Here is a 22,889-nt window from a genome sequence, read left to right as displayed (position 1 = left end):
GTCAGCATAAATTCCGGGAAGACAATGGGCATCATTATCTTCCTTCGGGGTTTAGTACAAAGAGCATGCAATTTGGAGACCGATAAGCTTGTGCTCACATCCTGGGACCACTATTAATGAGTTTTACGGTGCTGGGCAAATGAACCAGCCTCTGTGAGTCTCAAATTCCCCGTGTGAAAATGAGACAAGCAAAACTTGCAATTGTCTGAGAAATAAACGAGATGCCACAGAGCAAACACTCAACACGCGTGCCTTTCTTCCTGGTACTCTTTTTGAGTCTGTGCCCATCCACTTACCCGATAAAATATCTCAACAAGGGTCTGAATACCACACAATGTGGAACTGATATCAATGTCAGCTGACACAAAAGGAGCTCTTCAAGCTCAGGGTTATCAAAAGAAACCCCTACGAATCAGTCTGTAGATAGAGATCAAATTGTAACCTTGAGCAGGAACATTCTGAAATATGCTGAAAAAATTGCAAATAACATACAGGGGTCACAGGCAGGGGAGCACAGTATGGATCACCTGCTCGTTCCTCCTCACAAGTGCAGAGACCTATACCCTTAGCCAGTATAGCAGGGCGCGATCTGTCCCAGGTCCACGTCCATTTCTGCGGCCGCTGCCCTGTCCTCCCTCTGCGCCTCCAAGCCCGGCTGTCAGCACTGACTTCAACTGTGTCAGAGTCATTGCTGAAACTCACAAGCTTTCTGCAAACATAGAAATAAATGCTATTCCACTGCTCTCGCTTACACAGGAACAGTTAAGTGAAATGGCTTCCCTTTCATTAATATATTCTTTCCTTTTTCCTCTTTATGAATGCCTTTCTTCCTTTTTCTCCTCATATTCACCTGATCTCCCTCCCAACGGAGAACTATTCTAAAATTTTCAAACACATTCTGTTCCATTTCTGTTTCATTAACAGATCACGAGATAATGCATTTGGTCATTTTCAATTCTGCTTCCCCCTTGACTACCATCACCAGCCTGTGAGCATCTCAGTGAGGGGCTCATGCCTTATTCATCTTCGTTTCTCCGTGGCTTAGGACAGTTTTCCACATAGTAATTCTCCAAGACAGACAGACAGATAGATAGATAGATAGATAGGCAGGCAGATAGATAGATAGATTCAAGTTCTACAATGTTCCAGAGCCTTAAAGCCTATAAGGTATATCTTGCAGATGTTTCAGGCGTCGTTCTAAACCCCCACAGGAAAGTGTGTCAAATGAATTCTCTGGTTTCCCAGGGCATATTAAAGCTATGTTTATGTGACTTAGCTTACTGTAGACAACTAAGTGTGCAATAGCATTATGTCTGAAAAAGCAACGTACATACCTCAATTAAAAAACAGCAACCACCTTCTGAGCTTTCAGTGAGTCGTAATGACTGACGACAGATCACCGTAACGGATATAGTAATAGTGAAAAGTTTGAAATATTGTGAGAATTACCAAAATGTGACACTGAGACAGGCTTGCAGCACAGAACCTGCTTGGGAAACTCTCTCCCTCCTTCTTTTTCTTCCCCTCCCGCCCCCCCCCCCACCCCCAGCTTGCACTCTCTCTCTCTCTCTCTGTCTCTCTCAAAATAAATAAATAGACTTAAAGAAGAAGAAGAAGAAGAAGAAGAAGAAGAAGAAGAACCACCACCACCACCACCACCACCACCACCACCACCACCACCACCAGTCTGGGCTCTGAGAGCAGACATCAGAAGTAAAGACAAGGCTTTGGCACAGAGCCATGACTGTTATTCTTATTATACATGTTCCCAGTTGATTTCTCAGCCTTTTTTGGTGGCCCGATCTTTTCACAAAGGTGGGAGGAGGAGTAGTATTATAAGAATTTGCATGTAACGGAGCTGCAACTTGAAAGTAAAAAGTTATCACGGATTCCTAGATGAAGGTGTTAGCTACGCTTCTCAATTGTCGAGGCCACACTATGGACAAGTGTGCTTCCGTGAGCGTGTGTGGGAGCGAGGGGTGGGTGTGGTATACATGGGATACACACTGCTGTGACCATCGGGGTTGAAAACATTGAAAAGCACCCGGACGGGTTAATAAATAGCCTCCCTCAAATCCCACCCTCCTAGCCCAAGCCCCCCTTCTCTTTCCGCTGGACTCTTTTGTAAGTTTCTGGACCTCCCTGCAATTCAATGGCTGAAGAGTGTTCTTGGGAGCATGGATGCCCCAGGACGTGCTCAGGTAGCAATCTTCCTGCCTCCGTTCTTGTTGATCATACCCTGGTTCTTTTGTCCTTATTTTTCGCCAAGTTTCAATAAAACTTTATTTGCTTCCATTGTCTCGCCATTAACAGAAAACTGGCAAAAAGCTAAAACGTTTTGTGTTTACAAGGATAAACAGCCTCTTCACCCAGAGAAGGTGAAAGCCTCAAAGGACCACGGGGAAGAAAGAAACACCCTCCCCCACATGCCCTGAGCTGCCCTTGTTGCTTTAGACAAAGCCTCAGTGCACTGGCCAGGGACCCTGTACGTGACCGGCTCAAGATAAGGGCGGAGAAAGCAGACCAATTCATTCCCATGACAGAAAGTTGAATAGAAGCTATACCAAGGGTCAAGTGCCTGGATTTTACGGGATGCTGGAACCAGGTGGCCACTTATTAAAAAAAACAAAAAAAAAAAAACAAAAAACAAAAAACAAGATTCATTTTAGGCACAGCTTTTTTGTTTTCTTTTGTTTCTAAATCGGTAAAAGAAACCCAGTCCTAGCACCCGCGCTCATTTTTTTTCAGTTTGTTTTTGTGTAAATACAATTAAGTGATCACACTGCTGTATACTTCATTTGCACAAAGTTCTGGGCCACACGTACTCATGTAGTAAAGTTACCCCTCCCTGTTCCCAGGGGAAAAACCTCCGGGGGTGCCTGGCTGGCTCAGTGTGTGGAGTGTGTGACTTTTTTTTTTTGGAGAGAGAGAAAGCTCAAGCACGCACGAGAGAGAGAGAGAGAGAGAGAGAGAGAGAATATCTTAAGCAGGCTCCATGGGGAGCCTGACATGGGGCTCGATCCCACGACTCTGGGATCATGACCAAAGCTGAAATCAAGAGTTGGACGCTCAACTGACTGAGCCAGCCAGGTGCCCCTAGAGCACACACCTCTTAATCTCAGGGTCGTGAGTTCAAGCCTCATGATGGGTGGGGAGCCTACTTTAAAAAAACGAAAACGAAACCAAACTACTCTGGAAGATAATTTTCACTGAAACGTAACCGAAGTTCATTACATGGACTGTGAGAAAATTACAAATGATATGAAAAATAGGCTGTTGGTTCTTCCCAACAGATGCAGCTGTGTGTGGGTGCGTACGATGGTGTCTGTGTGACTCTTCCTCGTTCCCTCTGCTTCTTCGAGGGTCCCGTTCTCCTCCAAATAAGGCTTCAGGTGCTTACTCCAGGTCGTTCAGGGCCATCGTGGCCTCCCAGTGCCCTCTCCACATCCTGACCCACACATTTCAGCTCCCACTTCTAACCGCCAGCTTCAAATTCCCGGTGGCAGGCACCACGCGTACTTTTCCAGTCAATGTCATTTCACCGACTTAGCCACCCGGACCTGGCTGCCACGGCGGCAGGGGGAGAGGCGGCGAAAGGTCCAGGCTCCTTGGAAGGTATGGGGACGGTATGGATCTGCACGGAACGGATGGTTTTTGTAGGCATTAATTCTGAACTAACTCGTGGGAGTTCGCGTAAGGTCCGAAACATAGCCAAGAGCCAATAAATCCTTTCTGAATCGGACGCTGCGAGAAGCTAGAAACCGGACCAGTGGAGCCAGCTACCATGTGTGACATCGAGCCTCACGGAGGCTGTGGGCTTCCGGATCTCACGCTGCAGAGAGGAAGCGGAGGATTTCGGGTTTTATGGGGCTCTTGCGAGGCTGAGGTAAGAGCTGCCGGGCACACGGTGGTGGAGACAGTGGATCTGGAGGGCCATCAGACCTGCTCTCCCACTCCACAGGGTTGGGGGCAAATCACTCAACAGCTTACATCCAATACCTCCCCAAAATTGGAGATGGGGCTATGGGAAACCAAACCAAGCAAATCTGAAGCAAGCTCTTGGGTGGGCTGAAGAGGGCCGCCCGGCTGGAGGTGCCTGTGAGGCTTTTTTTTTTTTCCAGAGCAATGCCAGCTGATGCCCATGAGGAAGCATCTGATTGGCTCAGCTTTGGTTTGTCTCTTCCCCAAACCAATCAGTCATGGATGGCCCAGGGACAGCGGGTTGGGGAGAAGAGGGTTAGGGGCGGCTCAAGCCCTGGGGCAACCGTGCTGGGTCCAGATCAAAGGACATCAAGCATTTACTTCCCTCCCTGACACATAACAGGCATTCAACCTAAGATTTTTGCATGATCCTGCTTTGCAAAGTGTGAGGAACTTGCTTCCTCGTCTGCTAGAACATTGCTGAACTTATGCCACATTCCCCAGGGGAGAGAAAAGTATAGGAATGGCCCCTGCCTCCAGGGATCTTAGAGCCTTCATGAGAAAAGCATCAATACAGAATTAAGGGTTTGAGTTTCTGATAGAGATCACAAGTGTCAAAAGTGATAGTGAGACACCTTTTTAAAAAAAAAAAGACAGGGGTGGTGGTAAATGAAAGGGAATTCTAGGAGACAAATAGAAGTTTTGTAAGAAAAATAATTTGGAAAACATCGATTTTGAGGCTAGACTGGAAAGTGATTTTCTGTTCCATTTCCTTAGCAGTCTCATACCCATAACAAAAATAGACTTATTTATAATGCCATCGATTGCCTTGTGTATAGAACTAAGAATATAAAATAGGAGGGGGGTGCCTTCCATTTTGACAAATGCGGAAATAACAAGGAGAATGTACTGAACATTCCTCCACTGCTCCCTCTGGACCTTTTCTGTTCTCTTCCGACTCCCTGCCTTGCCGAGCAATTTAGTTTTATCCCCACGAATGAAGCAATTCACATGATTTGAGTTTGGCTTTGTTTGTGTATTACTGAGAAATGTCCTATACCTCTATCATCCATTACCTTGAACAATATCATGAGGACTTTTGAATATAAATTTAAGAAAAATGCACCACACACACACGCACACACACACTCCACACTGAGGCTATAGTATTAGGAGATAAATTAACATTCCCACTAATCTAAGTCAGGCTCTTGGCCTGTTTGCAACATGGAAATAGAAACATCTCCTAATAGGATGAGAGGGCTGCGCTCCGAATATGCGCCGGCCCGTGGATTTTTGCTAGGACCCTTGCCTTCTCATCTACACTTCATACTCTATCTCACACAGGCATTTCAATGTTGCCGCATCCTGATTTCCTGCAGCGAGAGGCGATTTCAATAATGAATGGCCCTACAATGCAACGAGACCTTAGGGTAGTTTGGATGTGACATCTTCGAAAGAGGTGGCTGTTGTACAGCTGAGAGGCTGGAGGGGTGTGTGTGTGTGTGTGTGTGTGTGTGTGTGTGTGTGCATGCACGCACATGCAAACGTGTGTGTTATGCTGAGGCTTATTTAAAGCTCTTTAATCAAAGAGCTAGCTGGTCCAGGGAGAGTCATTCCAACCTTGTCTTTCCTTTATTCTACAAAAAAATACATACATATATAGCCAACATTTTTCATGCTTTCTCCCAGGTATTTTGTACCTATTAACCCATTTAATCCTCAAAAACATTCAAGAAAGTACATACGATTATTATCACTGTTTTATAGATGAGAAAACTAAGACCCAGAGAGGTTAAGGAAATTGCTCAGACTTAACAGCTGGCGTGTTCTGAAGACAGGATTTGAACTTGGGCGATTTGGCTCCAGAGCTCATACTCTTACTGAATCCGTTCACTACACTGGCAGAAGACATTCTGGGGTGCCACTGACACACACATCAAAACCCAGGAGATTATTTTGAAAAAGCTAATTTAAAAGACAGTCATGAATTAAAACACTCAATTTCAGGGCACCTGGGGGGCTCAGTCCCTAAGCATTTGACTTTGGCTCAGGTCATGGTGTCACAGTTCATGAGATCAAGACCCACATCGGTGGATGAGCCCGAGCCCTGCCTTGGGTGAACATGAGCCCCTTCAGGTAAACACAATCCTTATTCAGGTGAACCCCACTTCACTCTCTCACTCTCTCTCTCTCTGCCTCTCCTGGTATTCTCTCTCTCTTTCTGCCCCTCGCTCACTTGCACTTTCTCTCTTTCAAAAAAAAAAGCTTCTAAAAACACTCAATTTCAGCTCCTGGCTCCAGACAAAATGGCTACACAGATCAATGAGAAACACTTCTTCCCCTCTGCCCCGCCTCCTCTCAATAAACTTGTACTCCAATGAACTCACACCAATGAACTCCCTGCTGTCCTAGTAGAAGAGCTCATACCCCACAGTATTCTGCAGAGGACTGGCCTCACTTAGGGTATCATGGCCCTTTGCGGGTGCCATTATTATTATATCTTTAGGTTGTGTTCATCATGTGCCAGCTTTCTTCTAAGTACTTAACATACATTATGGGATCGAAACCATGCCATCACTCCGTGTGGGTTACTCCTACTATCCACATATTATGTATTACACACTTTGAGAAGCCAACACTCGGAATTCAAGGCTGAAATGTTATCTTGCATGTAAAGCCCACTGTTCAGTGCCTGGTGCATAATAGGCACCCCAAAATGTTGGCAATTATTATTCCTACTACCCTCATCATTTATCATGATTTTATTTTTTTAATGTCACTTTAAATGGTCTCTACATAGCTCACTGCGGATATAGTTCATATTAGGACTCAGAGCCACGTGCTTCCAAAACTTACGCCATGACTATATCCAAAAATTGGCAACAAAACTGTGACAGACCTGACAGCCAGTACATCTGAAGACTGGTTAATAGATAGAGTGTGTTCAGTGGGGTCTAGATAAGACTCAGGGAAGTCGAAATAATATTCTGTATATTCTCTTTTGCGCTGGGGCCAATAGTTGAAACTTGGGAGGGGCAAATGCTTAACTCCACTTAGGGTGCATTGTCATGATCCACTCTGATCAATATTGAAATGGGATTTCCTTTGTTTGCATCCCATGGAATCTTAAAGCAGAAGACATGTAACCATTATCAGAGACTCTGGGAAGACTTTCTGTAAGGTAACGCCATGGAAGGGTTGGCTTCAACTCCTGCTTACAGATTTGAAATTCAACAATTTATAAAGGTCATGGTGCAGCCCAGGAAACACCCATTCCTTGTCCCAATCCAGACACCAAGCCACGGCCTTTTCTTTTGTTCATCTTTCACTCCACCTTTTCTAAGACTCAGGAACTCAGAACTTACTTGATCAGTTAATGGTGCTGATGTTTCTGGGTTTGGGTGAATCAATACGTCACCCCTTGTAGTGAAAACACACACACACACACACACACACACACACACACACACACACACAGAAAAAGAAAATAAACACAACCCAAACTCTTAATTGAATGAATGAAACATGTTTACTAAAGACAATTAGAAAATATAAAGAAAAAGGTAATTCTCCCGTAATTCCTATTAATGTGTGGTTGTATAGTTTTCCAGTCCTTTTTTTTTTTTTTAAATTTTTTTTTTCAACGTTTATTTATTTTTGCGACAGAGAGAGACAGAGCATGAACGGGGGAGGGGCAGAGAGAGAGGGAGACACAGAATCGGAAACAGGCTCCAGGCTCTGAGCCATCAGCCCAGAGCCCGACGCGGGGCTCAAACTCACGGACCGCGAGATCGTGACCTGGCTGAAGTCGGACGCTTAACCGACTGCGCCACCCAGGCGCCCCTCCAGTCCTCTTTTTTAACTTTTCCAATGTAAAAGATGAGTTCTTAAAATGCAGAAATGGCTTTAAATATAAGCATGTTCTGTGTAGTGACAGACTGGAAATTAGACATATTTTCATTGCAGTATACCAACCACTGAGCACTTAACTCTGTGGCAAGCATTGTATCAGTTATTAGCAACATACAACCAAATAAGTCAAGATCCCTTCTGTCAATAGCTCACAGTCTAGTGCAGGAGACTGAAAAGTAAATAGAACCTAGTCAAGTATGCCTGTAAGGAGGGTTGTGGTAACAAGAAGCATGTGTGGGTTTATTAGGGCTCCTAAAAAGAATAATTGCCATCATCACACAAATTATGGTCATCATCACAGGAACTAACAGCACTCAAAATCTTCACATTTATTTTAGCTGATTTCAACTTTAAGACAACCTTCAGAGTTGGCAAGCATTTTTGGTTTTATCTCCACTTTTAGGAGGAAACGCAGAAACGTAACGAAAGACCGTGGGCTTTGAGGCCAACCAGACTTGCGTCCAAATCTAGATCCAGGCTCTGACCAGCAACCTGGTCCTAACTCAGTTACTGAATGTATGCAACTACTTCCCAGGATTGGTCTCAGATTGATAAGTAGTATCTATAACGTGCCCGATGCATGGTTAAGTACTCCCTCAAAGGCAGCTTTTATTACCCACCAAAGCTCAGAATGAGTCAGTGACTTGCTCAAGGTCATGCAAGCAGTGGACAGAGCAGGCACGCCAAAGTCTCTGATGCTAATCCTGTCTCCTTCTAGACGGCGCCAATTATAATGCTTAGGTAATCATCTATAGTTGGCAGTGGGCAGTGCCAGGAATAGAACAGGTACCGCGTGTGATCTGTATCTGTATCTACGGATGCATTTAACATTAGTTTCTTTTTTCTCTTAAGCGTTCAGGAAAAAAAAAAAAGGTTACATCAAAGTTGTCTGATATGTTTCCCAGTAAAAATCTGCTGCCCAAATCCCCAGTCCATGATGTCAACACTAGAAACTACAATTAGAAGAGGGAATTAAACCTGTAGAGAAATCCATCCGAAAACTACAAAATCTACAAAGTCGTTCCTAGGACATGGCCCATTTGCCTCCTTGGCTGTGACTCCAGCCTCCCAGGGACCCGAAAGAAGAGCCCACTGGGGACCTCTGAAGATACCAGCTAAGCATCCGTTTCAGTTTGGCGGGCAACGAGTTCCTTCTACAGAAGATGTTCATCTTCCTGAGCACCTGTTTAAAACGAAGCAGGACCGATAGAGAAAAGAATGAACAGTGATGGAGAAAAACCCCCGTGTCGACCAGGGACTGTTTCTGACTGTGAGTCAGCAGGGTATCACAGTGTTGTGTAACGTGAAGGCACAGTGCCGGAATGAGCCACAGCATCTGAGAATAACCACAGAATCTGGAGTGGAAGGCCCCTTACAGCCGTCTTTTAGAAACAATTTTTACAGGGGCGCCTGGGCGGCTCAGTCGGTTAAGCGTCCGACTCGGCTCAGGTCACAATCTCACAGCTCGTGAGTTCAAGCCCTGCACTGGGCTCTGTGCTGACATCTCAGAGCCTGGAGCCTGCTTCTGATTCTGTGTATCCCTCTCTCTCTGCCCCTGCCCTGCTTGCACTCTGTCTCTGTCTCTCAAAAAAGTGAATAAATGTTAAAAATATATAATAAAGAAAAAAACCAGAAAAAATTTTTACAATGCAATCGACAATAGGAAATATACTTCCCAAGTGCAAACTCCATATACACATACAAATAAAGGAAATACATAAAACTCTTAAGAAATAATGTCTATCCTTACTAATGTGACGCATTCTAATATTGCCTGTTTTAACCTATTCTATTCTTTTTCACTTCCCATTAATTTCTCAAGATGCTAACGGATCACAACCTACAGTTGTGACGGGGGGTGGGGGGTGGGAGTCGGGGTGGGGGAGAGAACTGCTATGGAGAATATCTCATCGATTCCCTGTGCAATACCCATGACAGATCCTAATTCATGCCAGCATGAGGTAATCTTTAGGAAGGTCGAAGTCGGGGCACCCGGGTGGCTCAGTCAGTTAAGCGTCCAACTTCGGCTCTGGTCATGATCTCAAGGTTCATGAGATTGAGCCCCATGTCGGGCTCTGCACTGACCATACAGAGCATGCTTTGGGTCCTCTCTCCTCCCTCTCCTCTCTGCCCCTTCCCTGCTTGCACTCTAAATAAATACATAAACAAACAAACAAACTTAAAAAAAAAAAAAGGAATGCCAAAGTCATCAAGAAACTTGAGTTTACGGATAACGACACGACGACAATGGAAATACCGCCCACCATTTAGAGCACATACTAGGTACCAGGCCCTACGCTTCTCTCAATGTCTGTACCATTTCGTCCTCACAGCAATGCTTTGCATGGTTCTGTCATCACTTCCATCTACAGATGAGGAAACTGAGGCCTCCCCCAGAGGCTAACTACTTGTCACATATGGTCATCTAATTCATTTAGAGCTCAGCTCTTTGCAGGTGAGGGGGACCCGGGCACCAAGGCTTCTGTGATTTCACCCTGCTTTCTGTACAGGAAGCATGGCGACTCGCGACCGGCCCCAAATGCCAACGCTGATCCAACGAAGCATCCCTGCCTCTCCCCACTCCTCTTTCCTCCGCCCTCAGCCCTGTTGACCTTTACTGCCGGGGTCAGAAGGCTACAGCGGCTCCAGGCAATAATCCCACCTGACTGGCATCTAAAGCACACTGAGATACCACCTCACGCCGGTCAGAGTGGCTACAATGAACAAATCAGGAGTCTATAGATGCTGGAGGGGATGTGGTTTGAAACGGGGGACCCTCTTGCACTGTTGCTGGGAATGCAAACTGGTGCAGCCACTCTGGAAGACAGTTGGAGGTTCCTCAAACAATTAAAAATAGATCTACCCTATGATCCAGCAATAGCACTGCTAGGAATTGACCCAAGGGATACAGGAAGTACTGATGCAGAGGGGCACTTGTACCCCAATGTTTATAGCAGCACTTTCAACAATAGCCAAATTATGGAAAGAGCCCTAAATGTCCACCAACTGATGAATGCATAAAGAAACTGTGGTTTATATACACAATGGAATACTACGTGGCAATAAGAAAGAAGGAAATCTGGCCTTTTGTAGCAACGTGGATAGAACTGGAGAGTGTTATGCTAAGTGAAATGAGTCATACAGAGAGAGACAGATACCATATGTTTTCACTCTTAGGTGGATCCTGAGAAACTTAACAGAAGACCATGGGGAGGGAAAGAAAAAAAAAAGAGGTTAGAGAGGGAGGGAGCCAAACATAAGAGACTCTTAAAAACTGAGAATAAACTGAGGGTTGATGGGGGGGTAGGAGGGAGGGGAAGGGGAAATGGGTGATGAGCATCGGGGGAGGGCATCTTTTGGGATGAGCACCTGGGTGTTGTAGGGAAACCAATTTGACAATAATTTCATATAAAAAAAATAAAGCCGGAAAGGAAGAGAGGAGGAGGACTTTTCCGTCTATGTTTTTAAGCTGGAAAACCCTTTTCTGAGAGACCTCAGGATTCTTCTGGTTTACATCCTCCTCGGCCAGATGCCAGGCACGAGCTCGCCTGGGACCAACCGCTGCCATAACCGCTGCGTCCTCTAAGGTGGGCACATTGCTGCTCGTACGAATCATGATTCTCTCGGTAAAGACAAGGCCATGGCCGTGGGGAGAGCAACTCACAGTGTCTGCTTACCTTGGCTTTTTAGCATGTGGATCTTACCCACTTTTTCAGTCACATCTCTCCCCACTTCCTCCCAAGGTGAATTACCCAAATGTGCTGAACCTTTTTTTTTTAAGCACTTTTAGTGTGCTGTGCCTTTTTTTTTTCAATATATGAAGTTTATTGTCAAATGGTTTCCATACAACACCCAGTGCTCATCCCAAAAGGTGCCCTCCTCAATACCCATCCCCCACCCTCCCCTCCCTCCCACCCCCCATCAACCGTGTCTTGCTAACCTTAGGTCCTTCATTATTCTTCTTTCCTTTCTCTTGAAACATTCGTTAGCTCACCCCCATCTCTTGTGCCTAGCTACCCCCTACCTTTCTTTAAGGTCTCGGATAAAATGTCCTCTCCTGCGGGAAGAGGTGCCTCTCCGACCCACTCTCTCTGCTGGGCTGACATTGACTGAGTTCAGACGCCCAGTCTTGTGCCCTCAATCCCTCCCAAGGTAACTGGTTTGTAATTAATGTTTATTTTTTCTTTTTTAATGTTTATTTATTTATTTTTGAGAGAGAGAGAGAGAGGAGAGAGGAGAGAGGGAGAGAGAGAGAGAATGGACCAGGGGAGGAGCAGGAGAGAGGGGAGACACAGAATCCGAAGCAGGCTCCAGGCTCTGAGCTGTCAGCACGGAGCCCGACACGGGGCTCGAACCCACGAACCCTGAGATCATGAGCTGAGCCGAAGTCCAAGTCTTAACCGACTGAGCCATTCCAGGTGTTCCAATAAATGTTGACTGAATGAGTGAGTAAAAGTCACCATATTAAGTAGAAAGGGTGCTGTATTTTAATATCATCTATTTTGAATATGTGCAGAGACTTTATCAGACGATCATACATCACATAACAAATTGCAAAATATTCATCCTAATTGTATTCAATCAAAGGGATTCAAGTTGCATGTTCAAGGCCACACAGCTTTGCAAATGACGGAGACAGGATTCAAGCCTGTCCTGATTCTAGAGCCCAGGGATTTTCCCCTCCACCACACTGCTGCCCGGATCTCTTCAGCCTAGTTTGTGGTATGACCTAGAATAGGGGCTGACAAATATTTTCTATGAAGGACCAGACAGTAAACATCTTAGGCTTTGAGGGACAGAGAGTCTAATCAACCCTATTGTGGCTTGAAAGCAAACATGGAGAATACATAAACACAAATGAGTGTGGTTGTGTCCCACTAAAAATATATTTACAGAAACAAGTAATGGCTAAATTTGACTTACAGGCTGTAGTTTGCAGACCCCTAACCTAGAGCAATTCAGCTCTTTTTACCTAGCTTTGGGTTCTTCAACAGTAAAGTGGATGTTTGGATTCTATGCAACTAAGATGACTTTCTATTCAGAAACCCAATGATGAATTATTGTTCTGAAGCCCAGAAAACATCCTGTTATTAGTGATAGGAAGCATAAATGTAAAGGTTTACTCACTTAATACGTATGCTTCCAAAAAAATTAAAGAGAAATACACAGAGAATCAAATGAAGAGTTTAGCCAACATAAACTAACAGCGCAAAGAAAGGAAGGGGTGGCTACCTGTATGTTCTCCTTTATGTTGCTTTATATTAAAGCAAATGCTTGCTTCAGCATTTTCTGCTAGATCGAATAACCTAACACCTTTTGAAAACACGATCTTTCAGGGCGCCTGGGTGGCTCAAGTTGAACGTCCGACTGTTGGTTTTCAGCTCAAGTCATGAGCTCAGTTTGTGAGTTCGAGCCCCACGTTGGGCTCTGCAGTGACAGTGCGGCGCCCACCTGGGATTCTCTCTCTCTCCTGCGCTTTCTGCCCCTCCCTGCTCGCGTATGCACGTTCTCTCTGCCTCTCTCAAAATAAATTAAATAAATAAATAAATAAATAAATAAATAAATATTTTTTTTAAAAAAGAAAGAAAGCATAGTCTTTCCATTTTTAGCCTCTTACCATCCCTAAGAACACGAATTCCGTATTTTCTCTAGTCTTAAACATCGATTCTTGCTTTGAGAAGTTTGGAATTCCCACATCCAGGAATAACTGTGATTAGGGTTGACACAGGCAAGGACGAAGGGACCCCAGGAGAGAAGTAGCTGTTTTTCTCCTTTGTTTCTTTTCCTGCTTCTTTTCTTGCTAGGACCTGCACCCCCAGCACCCTCCATACATGCCTTTTATCGCAAATAGCGTATGCCCACTTGTAAGGGACAGGAAGTTGGTGGTTTCTCTAAAATAGATAACATCTAAGGAAGGACCAGGTGAGAAGACCTGACCTGACGAAGCCATCATATGCGTATTCCAGACAACGGGAGCTAGACATCTCTACACCAAGACCCTCTGGCTCAAGGAGAAACACCTGGGCCCTTGTCAGGGTTCTACCATTTCCTGGATGCCCCGGAGGACACGTAGGTATACCAGACCGCCATCCTCAATAAAAACCCTAGACCCGGAACAAAGACAAGACTCATGCTCTTTTCCTTTCCAAGTCTCCCGGTTGGTCAATCTGTATCTGCTCTCTCCATCTCTTCAATAAAGTTCCGCTTTCACCTCCTGTTGGCTCCCATTTGATTTCCCATCCTGCGTGAGGCCATGCCAAGGACCCTCTTGGCTGGTCCTACCAGTCCTACAGCTGGTCCCCCCTCCGGTTCCTCAGACCCGGCCAGCCGGCATTAGACATATTCATTATAAATCTTCAGAAATCCATAAAGAAATATTTACTCATGAGATTGTCGTGAGTATTAAAGAAGATGATGTGCCCGGCACAAAACCGGATGGAAAGGAGGCGTTCGTACACTGTGATTATCGGTGTGGTTATTAATATTCTGGTTATTTTAACACTGATGTCAGAGGGGATGCCTTATTCGTGAGAACGGCGGTCCTGAACTGGAGGCAATTTTGCCTCCCGAGGGCTATTGAGCTATACTTCAGGCATCTTTGGTTATCACAAGTAGGGGCGCTTCTGGCATCCAGTGAGTAGACACCAGAGATGCTGTGAATGTCCCCCATGGCACAGAAGAGCCGCCCACAGCAAAGAATCACCACAATCACAGCGGCAAAGAGAGCCTGGCACAGTCCCAAACGTACCACAGAGCAGGTTGTCGACAAATGTTTGCGTTTGAAGGAATAAATAAATAAATGAGTAGATGAGTAAAGACAGTCACCATCACGGTCACATTTTGCCTCTTGCTAAGGAAAACCGGGTCTGTTGACTCCATAATATCTGATGGATACACACACTAGATTAAATGCTCCCCGTCGGCTGTGACTTGTATGTATTGTTCAAAGCCTAAACCTCCAATGGAAGGCAGAGTAATGACACACAACCTCTCTATTGACACTGGGGGAATAAATGGGAGTCAGAGGAGTAACTGGGCCTCCTTTGCCTATGTACTAAAATCATTCATTCAACCATTACTTGAACTCTGCTTTGTCTCGCCTCTGTCCTTGGGGCCGTAATGATAAGAATTTCCTTGGGCACCTGGGGGGCTCAGTCGGTTAAGCGGCCGACTTCGGCTCAGGTCATGATCTCATGGTCCGTGAGTTCGAGCCCCGTGTCAGGCTCTGTGCTGACAGCTCAGAGCCTGGAGCCTGTTTCGGATGTTGTGTCTCCCTCTCTCTGACCCTCCCCTGTTCATGCTCTGTCTCTCCCTGTCTCAAAAATAAGTAAAACGTTAAAAAAAAAAAAAAAGAATTTCCGTCTCACTCTCTGTCCCATCCCCATTCACCCCCACCAAAGAGTAGGGTGGCACCTGAACCAAAAATTCCCTGTCACTCTCAGCGTTTCCACCAACAGGAAAAAAAATATCTGCACAGCAAACCCCAGCAGCACAGAACAGCCCTGCTTGCTCCACACTGACAGGCTGTATGCATTTTTATGGGGTAGGAATAATATGTGGAGATAATTATGCAGAGAGAGCTGAGGCAGAAAATACAGGAATGGTGGCTGAACATGTAAGCACATAATAACTGGGGAATTTCACAGAGCTCCAGGTGGCCAGAGACTTCAGGCCCCCAGGGGATGATATGAGTGTTGTTTGTTGATAGAAAAGGCAGTTACTACAGGAGGTTTTTTTGTTTTCTGTTTGCGTTTTGTTTTTGTTTTAAGCCACTGCCTTAAAGGAAGAAAGAGAAACACTTACAGAAACATCAATTTTAAAAATCCCCATCTGGGAGATTCTGTCTTTCCCATGAAATATTAACCTGGATTTATTAACCCTTGGATGCTACAGATGTACTGGAATCCACCATAAGGGAGGAAAACTTTTCCCCTTTCCCCTCCTAGGATCTTCGATAGGCCTACTCGCTTAAATTGACATAAGACACATTAACAGGAGGAAAACAAATTTAATTTGTACGTATGGGAGCTCATGGAAACACGGACACTCAAAGAAGTGACCAAAACAGGCCGCTTTTGTGCCTCTGAGACCAAGAAACAATTATTCGTGAAGACTGGACAAACAGAGGGGTTTGGGCTGGGTGGCAAATGAATGAAGAAGTATCAATGTTCCTTATTCCCTCAAATTCTCTGTCTCAGGCAACGGATGCTCTCTCCCCTCTTGGTATAGGGAGGATACCCTCCACAAGGCCAGATTTATTTCCAGCTTTTAAGGGACAAAGGAGGGTCACAGTGTCCTTGTATCTGCTGTTTCGTAGGTAACTTTAATTCAAAATAATCAGTATGCTGAGGTGAAGTATTCAGGGATGGCCTATTCTCCCCCCCATACATCCTTGAAGTCATGATGTAAGATTGTTTTTCAGATCTCTGTTTTTCACTGGACGTCTCTCATTAGATTCATGACCAAAAGAAAAGTTAGCAACCACTCAACCACTGCTCTAGAACCGCTCATTATAGCGATTAATGTTTTTTGACAACTTCATATGAGCTAAGCATGCAGTTAAGAATTGTATATTTTCTCTTTTCATTGGAAAAAACAACTCTAACGTAGGCTCTTCTACTGTCTCGATGTTGCAGGTGAGGGGCAGAGCCTTGAGGAGCTGCTTGGACCAGAGCGAGTGTGGAGGCCAGGTTCCAACCACAGTGCTCCAACCTAAGTCCAATGCGGCCCCACCCACAGCCCACTGGTGCCACTGCGGCCCGGCTGAATCTCATTTGCTAACTGTCTACATGGCTTCGGGAAGGTGATCTAGCTCCTCCGATCATTCCGTCGGTTATCATGACCTGTGTTACACAGAAAACAGGTCAAGGCGCCTGGCTCGGTCGGGTAAGGGTCTGATTCTTGGTTTTGGCTCAGGTCATGACCTCACTGCGCTGACAGTGCGGAGCCTGCTTGGGATTCTCTCTCTCTGCCCCTCCCCACCCCCTCTCAAAAATAAATAAATAAACTTTAAAAAAAATACTAAAACAGGTAATAGCTGGTAACTACGATTATACATTCCAACTATTTAATTTCCTACTACAGAATGAAATCAGGAAGCATCTTGGCAGATAATCTGCATTCAAGGAGGAGACCTCAAGTGTCCTCCTGCGAATAAGGGGTGATTTTGGCTGTGCCTCAACTCCTCCAGCACTGGAGAAGCCGCCCTGCCCCAACCTGACAGGGGCCATCTGGAAGCAGGCAAACCCAAGGACACCAGGACAAGGCGATGATCAATCCAAACTTCACCACAGATATTTGTGAGCCTTAAAAACGACATTCAGCTGCTGCTGCACTTCTGGTTTTTTTCATTTGCTCCCGAGCGGTTGATCCAAATGAAATAAGAAAAGGGAAGGAAAGTTGAAGTTCTGTCTCTTGGTCAGAAAAATCCTGACGAGATCACTACCGAAATCACTCTCTCCGTGGAGTCGCATGAAAGGATCAAGCAGGCATGGGCTTTGAAGTTTGACAAATCCTAACCCTGAACCAAGCAAGCTGTGTGACCTTGTGTTTCAGCTTTGCTGACCATCACAACATGCAAGTGTAAAATGAGGTGAAATGTGGGGCGTCTGGGGGGCTTGGTCGGTCAAGCGTCTGACTTCAGCTCAGGTCATGATCTCGAGGTTCGTGAGTTCGAGCCCCACGTCAGGCTGTGTGCTGGCAGCTCGGAGCCTGGAGCCTGCTTCAGATTCCGGGTCTCCTGCTCTCCTCCCTCTCCCGTTCATGCTCTGTCTCTCTCTCTCTCTTCTTCCAGAATAAATAAACATTTTAAAAAATGCTACGAAAAATATGAGGTGAAATGTTGTATGTTCACTACACCGGAATTAGAATGTTATTAAATGTATGTATTCAGAAAAAGAAAAATGAGGTGAAATGGCCACAACAGCGTTGGTAGGGGAATCAGATGGGATCACACAGGACACTTGGAAAACAGTTGAAGACAGGCTCTGACGTCCAACAGGCCTCAGTTCGAATCCCGACTCCACCATTTCTGAGCTACGTGATGGAGCAAGATACTACACCTCTGCAAACCTCTTCCTCCTCCCAAGATAGAACAGTATGAGCCCCCACATCACAGGGTGGTGATGGACATTAAGTGAGCTGCTGTGCAAGCAGAGAACTCGGTAAACTGCCCGGCAAAAATTTAGGTGTTCAATAAATGCTAACCACTAGGTATAATGAATGATCGTCCTTCACAATTTTTTATGGAGCGCACATCGCTGATGACTACTTCTTTTTAATTGTTTAACATTTATTTATTTTTGAGAGACAGAGAGAGACAGAGCACAAGCGGGGGAGGGGCAGAGAGAGAGAGGGAGACACAGAATCCGCAAGCAGGCTCCAGGCTCCGAGCTGTCCGCACAGATCCCGACGCGGGGCTCGAACCCACAAACCATGAGATCGTGACCTGAGCCGAAGTCGGACGCTTAACCCACTGAGCCACCCAGGCGCCCCTGCTGCTGACTACTTTTGAACTGACCTGCGCATTCGGTCATCCAGCATATGCTGAGGAAGTACCATCTGCCAGATTTCACGCAAAACTTTACACACCACCTTTAAAAGATTGGAGCTAATGCCTGAGAAAGAAAGCAACACAGAATTCAGGGGGATGTAAACAGTATCCTAAATATTTGAAGAACTATCACATAAAAAGAGTTTAGCTTTTTTTTTTTTTTTTTTTTAGTTTTATTTAATCTCTACACCCAACGTGGGGGTCGAACTCATAACCCCAAGATCAAGAGTCACATGTTCCATGTTCCTCCGACTGAGCTAGCCAGGTGCCCCCAAAAGGGTGTAGTTTTCATCTCGACATCTCCAGAGAAGAGAATGAAGGCCAAGCCATGAAAAATTAGGAGAGGACGTACTTTTGTTTTGCATAAGAAAGACTTTTTCTACTGAATAGATCCATGTAATGACGGGACTGTTAATCTTGAAAAGCAGTGAGCTTCCCATTATCGGAACTAACATGGTTTCACGGACTTCCATTCCCTGCCGATGGACAGATTGGGTTTCCAGATATGCCATGCTATGTCACAGGTATCTCTGTGACTCGCACATGCTGCTCCCTTCCCCTAGAAAGACCTTCTCTCACCATGTATACACCTCCTAGTCAATACTTGAAGTTCTCAGGATCCCTCCCCAAACTTATCCTACCTGCTGTGATGCTATAAGTTGTGTGTCCTCTACAAAAGCATTTCCACTGTTTAATTTCTACAATCTATGCCATCTTCAATTGGCTGCTTTGGGGGCCAGGACTATGTCTCTCACCATTTTGTGTCCTTTTAGGGGCTGACACTCTGTCTGCACATGGGATCCTCAATCAATAAATGCTCAATGATAATCAGTACATTTCTATACCTTGAGAATATCACAGAAGAAACGCTTTAAATCATTTACATCACTTCTATATGTGGTCTGTGTCAGTCGGGAGAGACTAGCCCTGTACTAAGAAACATACAATCCCAAATCTCAGGTATTAACCCCTATTAATTCCTCACTCATCCAGAGTTATCCATAGATCGTAGGCTGGGTAACTCTCCAGCGCACCTGTACTCCATGCGGTGACCCAGTGATTGAGGATGCTTCTTGTTGTGACTTCACTCTCTCAAATCAAGGCCTCTGTGATCACCAGGGCACTAAAATAAGGATTGGACGGGCGCCTGGGTGGCTCAGCTGGTTCAGCATCTGACTTCGGCTCAGGTCACGATCTCACAGTTTGTGGGTTCAAGCCCCACATCGGGCTTTGCACTCACAGTGCAGAGCCTGCTTGGGATTCTCTCTCCCTCTCTCTCTCTCTGCCCCTCCCTGACTTGTGTGCTCTCTCTCTCAGAGTGAATAAATAAACTTAAAAAAAAATGTAAAGAGAGATCGGAGAATCTCAAAGGTGCTTTTTCCTGTATCAGTAAGAAGTAACACACTTCACTTCCATTCGCACTCCTGGCCAGAACCGCTCCATGACCTCACCTAACCTCAAGGGGAACCGGGAAATACAAATTTCCATAGTCCTAGAAGGGAAGACTAAGAAGCAGGATTTGTTGAACTCATTAAGTATCATCTCTGCCACACGGTCATTGAGAGAAAGTATTTTTTAGAGTGCTATCAATGTTTACCACTCTTCAAAAATAATGTCTTCAAGCCATTTAAAGTATGTACCGAATTACTGCAAATTGCAGAATATCCATGTCCCTAAATCTTAGGTAGGAATTAAAAGTTATATTAGAGAAAAGGTTTATAAATATTAATATGGAAGTGTTGTAAAATAATATATAGAGCACGTTTTCCATTTTGTAAAAGAGTGATTTTTGTGCACATATACATAAGAAGGCTCAAAGGATGTACACCAATGAGTTAAGTCGGGTTATCTCCAGAAGGTGCCATTCCATATGTTTCCATTTTCTTCCTTGTGCTTTTTTGTATTTCCTTTTTATTTTTACAAGAAAAAATTATTACTTTTGTTATCAGGAAGAAAAGGAGTTTTTCCTTCTAATTTACCAAAGTAATGTACCTGCTGAGCCAAGAAACTATTAAATCACTCAAGAGTGGAATTATCTTTTAGTGCTTTTTGTCTGGGTACTCCGGGGGATTCGTGAAATCCGCCCAAAAGGAGCAGGGCTTTTGCCTTCTTCTAAAATGAAACGTCTAAAAATAATACCCTGCAGAGTTCAGACTTCACAGGTGAGAAAAGCCAACCCCAAATTTAAGAAGAAAATCACCAGGCTGTGAAAATTTACAAGCACGGACCGTGCCGGGTGCAGGGATGGATGAGGGTGGCAGATAACCGAGCGGAGGCCCTGCGATGGCCGGAGAGGTCATCAGACCCATCGGGCGGGACACACAGAGAGCCTTGCAAAAGGTCAGTAGCTCAGATGCGCTTGAGAAAAGGGACAAGAATATGGGAGAAGGTGAAAGGGAAGTGGAAAAGGGGAGAAGGAGGGGGACTGGGGAAGAATGGGAAGACAGAATGAGCGATAGAATGTGGGAAAGGGGTGAAAGGGGAGTGGAGAGAGGAGAGAAGGGGACAAAGTGGGGGAGGCAGAGATTAACAGTCTGGGTTTTTGAAGTCCGCTACACCTCACTCCAGATCTCGTCCTGCCGCTTGCGACCTGTGACCCTTTTAACACTTGGCCTCTCGACTTCTCATTTTTCACTTATTTCTTTGCTTGTTTTTAATCCACATAATGAACGCGCTTAAGAAGCCTGATGGCTTCATGCCGCTAACAACTATCTAGCTCTCTCCCTAATCCCATTCCCGAAGGAAACCACTTTCACCTTTCTGGGCATTTACCTCTCAATTTCCAAAGGATAGGCCACATCGAAAGTTCTTTTCTTCTTCTTCTTTTTTTTTTAACTTTTTAAAAAAGATGTTATTTTTAAGTATTCTCCACACCCACAACCCTGAAATCAAGAGTCTCATACTCCGCTGCCTGAGTCAGCCAGGCGCCCCTGAAAGTTCTTAATTCCTCCCATTTGACACATGACCTACTTGACTTCCTACTCAGGAAGATGACAATTTCCCTCCCCCCTATGGCCAGTCTCTGTTTCCCTGCCCCATCTCCCTGCCACTCCCAGATACAGAGACACTCACTCCCTCTGTACCACCCATGACTCAACTTTTGGTTAAATTAGCCCTCTGTTTGATATCAAAATACCATTGTAAATAATGGGGGCACCTGGCTGGCTCAGTAGAACATGTGACTCTTGATCTCAGGTTCATGAGTGAATTTGAGCTCCACATTGGGCCTAGAGCTTACTTTAAAATATGTATATGTTATTCTTGGGACACCTGGGTGACTCAGGTCAGTTGAGCACCTGACTTTGGCTCAGGTCCTGGTCTCACAGTTCGTGGGTTCGAGCCCTGCATCAAACTTTGCATTGACGGTGCAGAGCCTGCTTCAGATTCTCTTTTTCCCTCTTTCTCTGCTCTGCCTCGCTCGCTCGCTCTCTCTCTCTCTCTCTCTCTCTCTCTCACACACTCACGTATATTATTTTCTCAAAAAACAATTTTAATTTTAAGTAATCTCTACACCAATGCGAACTCACCCCCCATGACCAAGAGTTTCATTCTACTCTGACTGAGCCAGGAAGCTACCACAAAAAGTATATATATATATGAAATTCATTGTATATGGGACAGTTATACTTTCATGGTTGTTTGACTTTTTTTTTTTCTCATTTTTATGTGCTTGGTTTTATGCACTAATGCCTAATTTTTCAGGTTTAAACACTGACACAAGTATATTCATCTTTCAATGGGTCACACATCAGGTGATCTAGAAGCTTCTTTTTCCCTTGGAGCCATCTCTGTGAAAGCCCTCTACTCCCTGGTCCAACCTAGAGAAATCGCTTTTCCAGACCTGCTAATGAGATCATCCTGGGACGGGCTCTCATCATCAACATGGAGATTGTCTTTGTTTCTGTTCATTGTTGAATCCTGTTTGCTCAACTGCATATCTTTTTAAAGCTTGGGTTACACTCTCATTTAGGGGGAGAATATCGTCAAATTGTATCCTGAAAGAGTCATACAAAGCAACTTTTTCAGAACTTGAATGTCCAAAAGTGCCTTTTTTCTATTCTTCTATTTAACTGGTAGTTTTGCTGGGTGGAAGGAAGGAAGGAAGGAAGGAAGGAAGGAAGGAAGGAAGGAAGGAAGGAAGGAAAGAAAAGGAAGTTCTAAATGGAAAATCATTCTTTTTTAGAGATTTTGTGAAAATATTACAGCATAGGGAGTTCAGTCCATGGTATTGTAATCATATTGTATGGTGAAAAAAAAGAAAAAATATATTATCCAATTAGCTATTAACTACTGGCTCTGAGGTTGAAAACTCTGACACCCTTCTGATTCTTCACCTCTTTCTTTATGGAAACTGCTTTGAGGGCTTTTGTCTATTTGTTTTCTGTATAATTTTAGATGCTATTAGGTTCTTTTAATAATCCAGATCTCTTTCAGGGCTCCTGGGTGGCTTAGTCTGTTAAGCATCTGACTTCAGCTCAGGTCATGATCTCACAGTCCATGA

The 22,889-nt window shown here is 44.8% G+C and overlaps 1 long non-coding RNA gene across 5 annotated transcripts in view; it reads right to left on the bottom strand.

Moving 5' to 3' along the window:
• Positions 1-22,889, bottom strand: part of LOC115506115 — a 131,232-nt gene that overhangs the window by 54,950 nt on the left and 53,393 nt on the right. Inside the window, exon 4 of one of the 5 annotated variants that reach the window (XR_003966238.1) lies at positions 3,106-3,634. The exons of the other annotated variants lie outside the window; for them this stretch is intronic. This is a non-coding gene — a long non-coding RNA (uncharacterized LOC115506115). Of the gene's footprint in view, positions 1-3,105; positions 3,635-22,889 lie in introns of those variants that run through there. 5 annotated transcript variants of the gene reach the window in all.

The sequence above is a fragment of the Lynx canadensis genome, chromosome F2, assembly GCF_007474595.2.
Source record: "Lynx canadensis isolate LIC74 chromosome F2, mLynCan4.pri.v2, whole genome shotgun sequence".
Taxonomy (NCBI): Eukaryota; Metazoa; Chordata; class Mammalia; order Carnivora; family Felidae; genus Lynx; species Lynx canadensis.
Note: the sequence above shows the minus strand (reverse complement) of the source record. Positions and strands in the feature narration are given on the sequence as shown.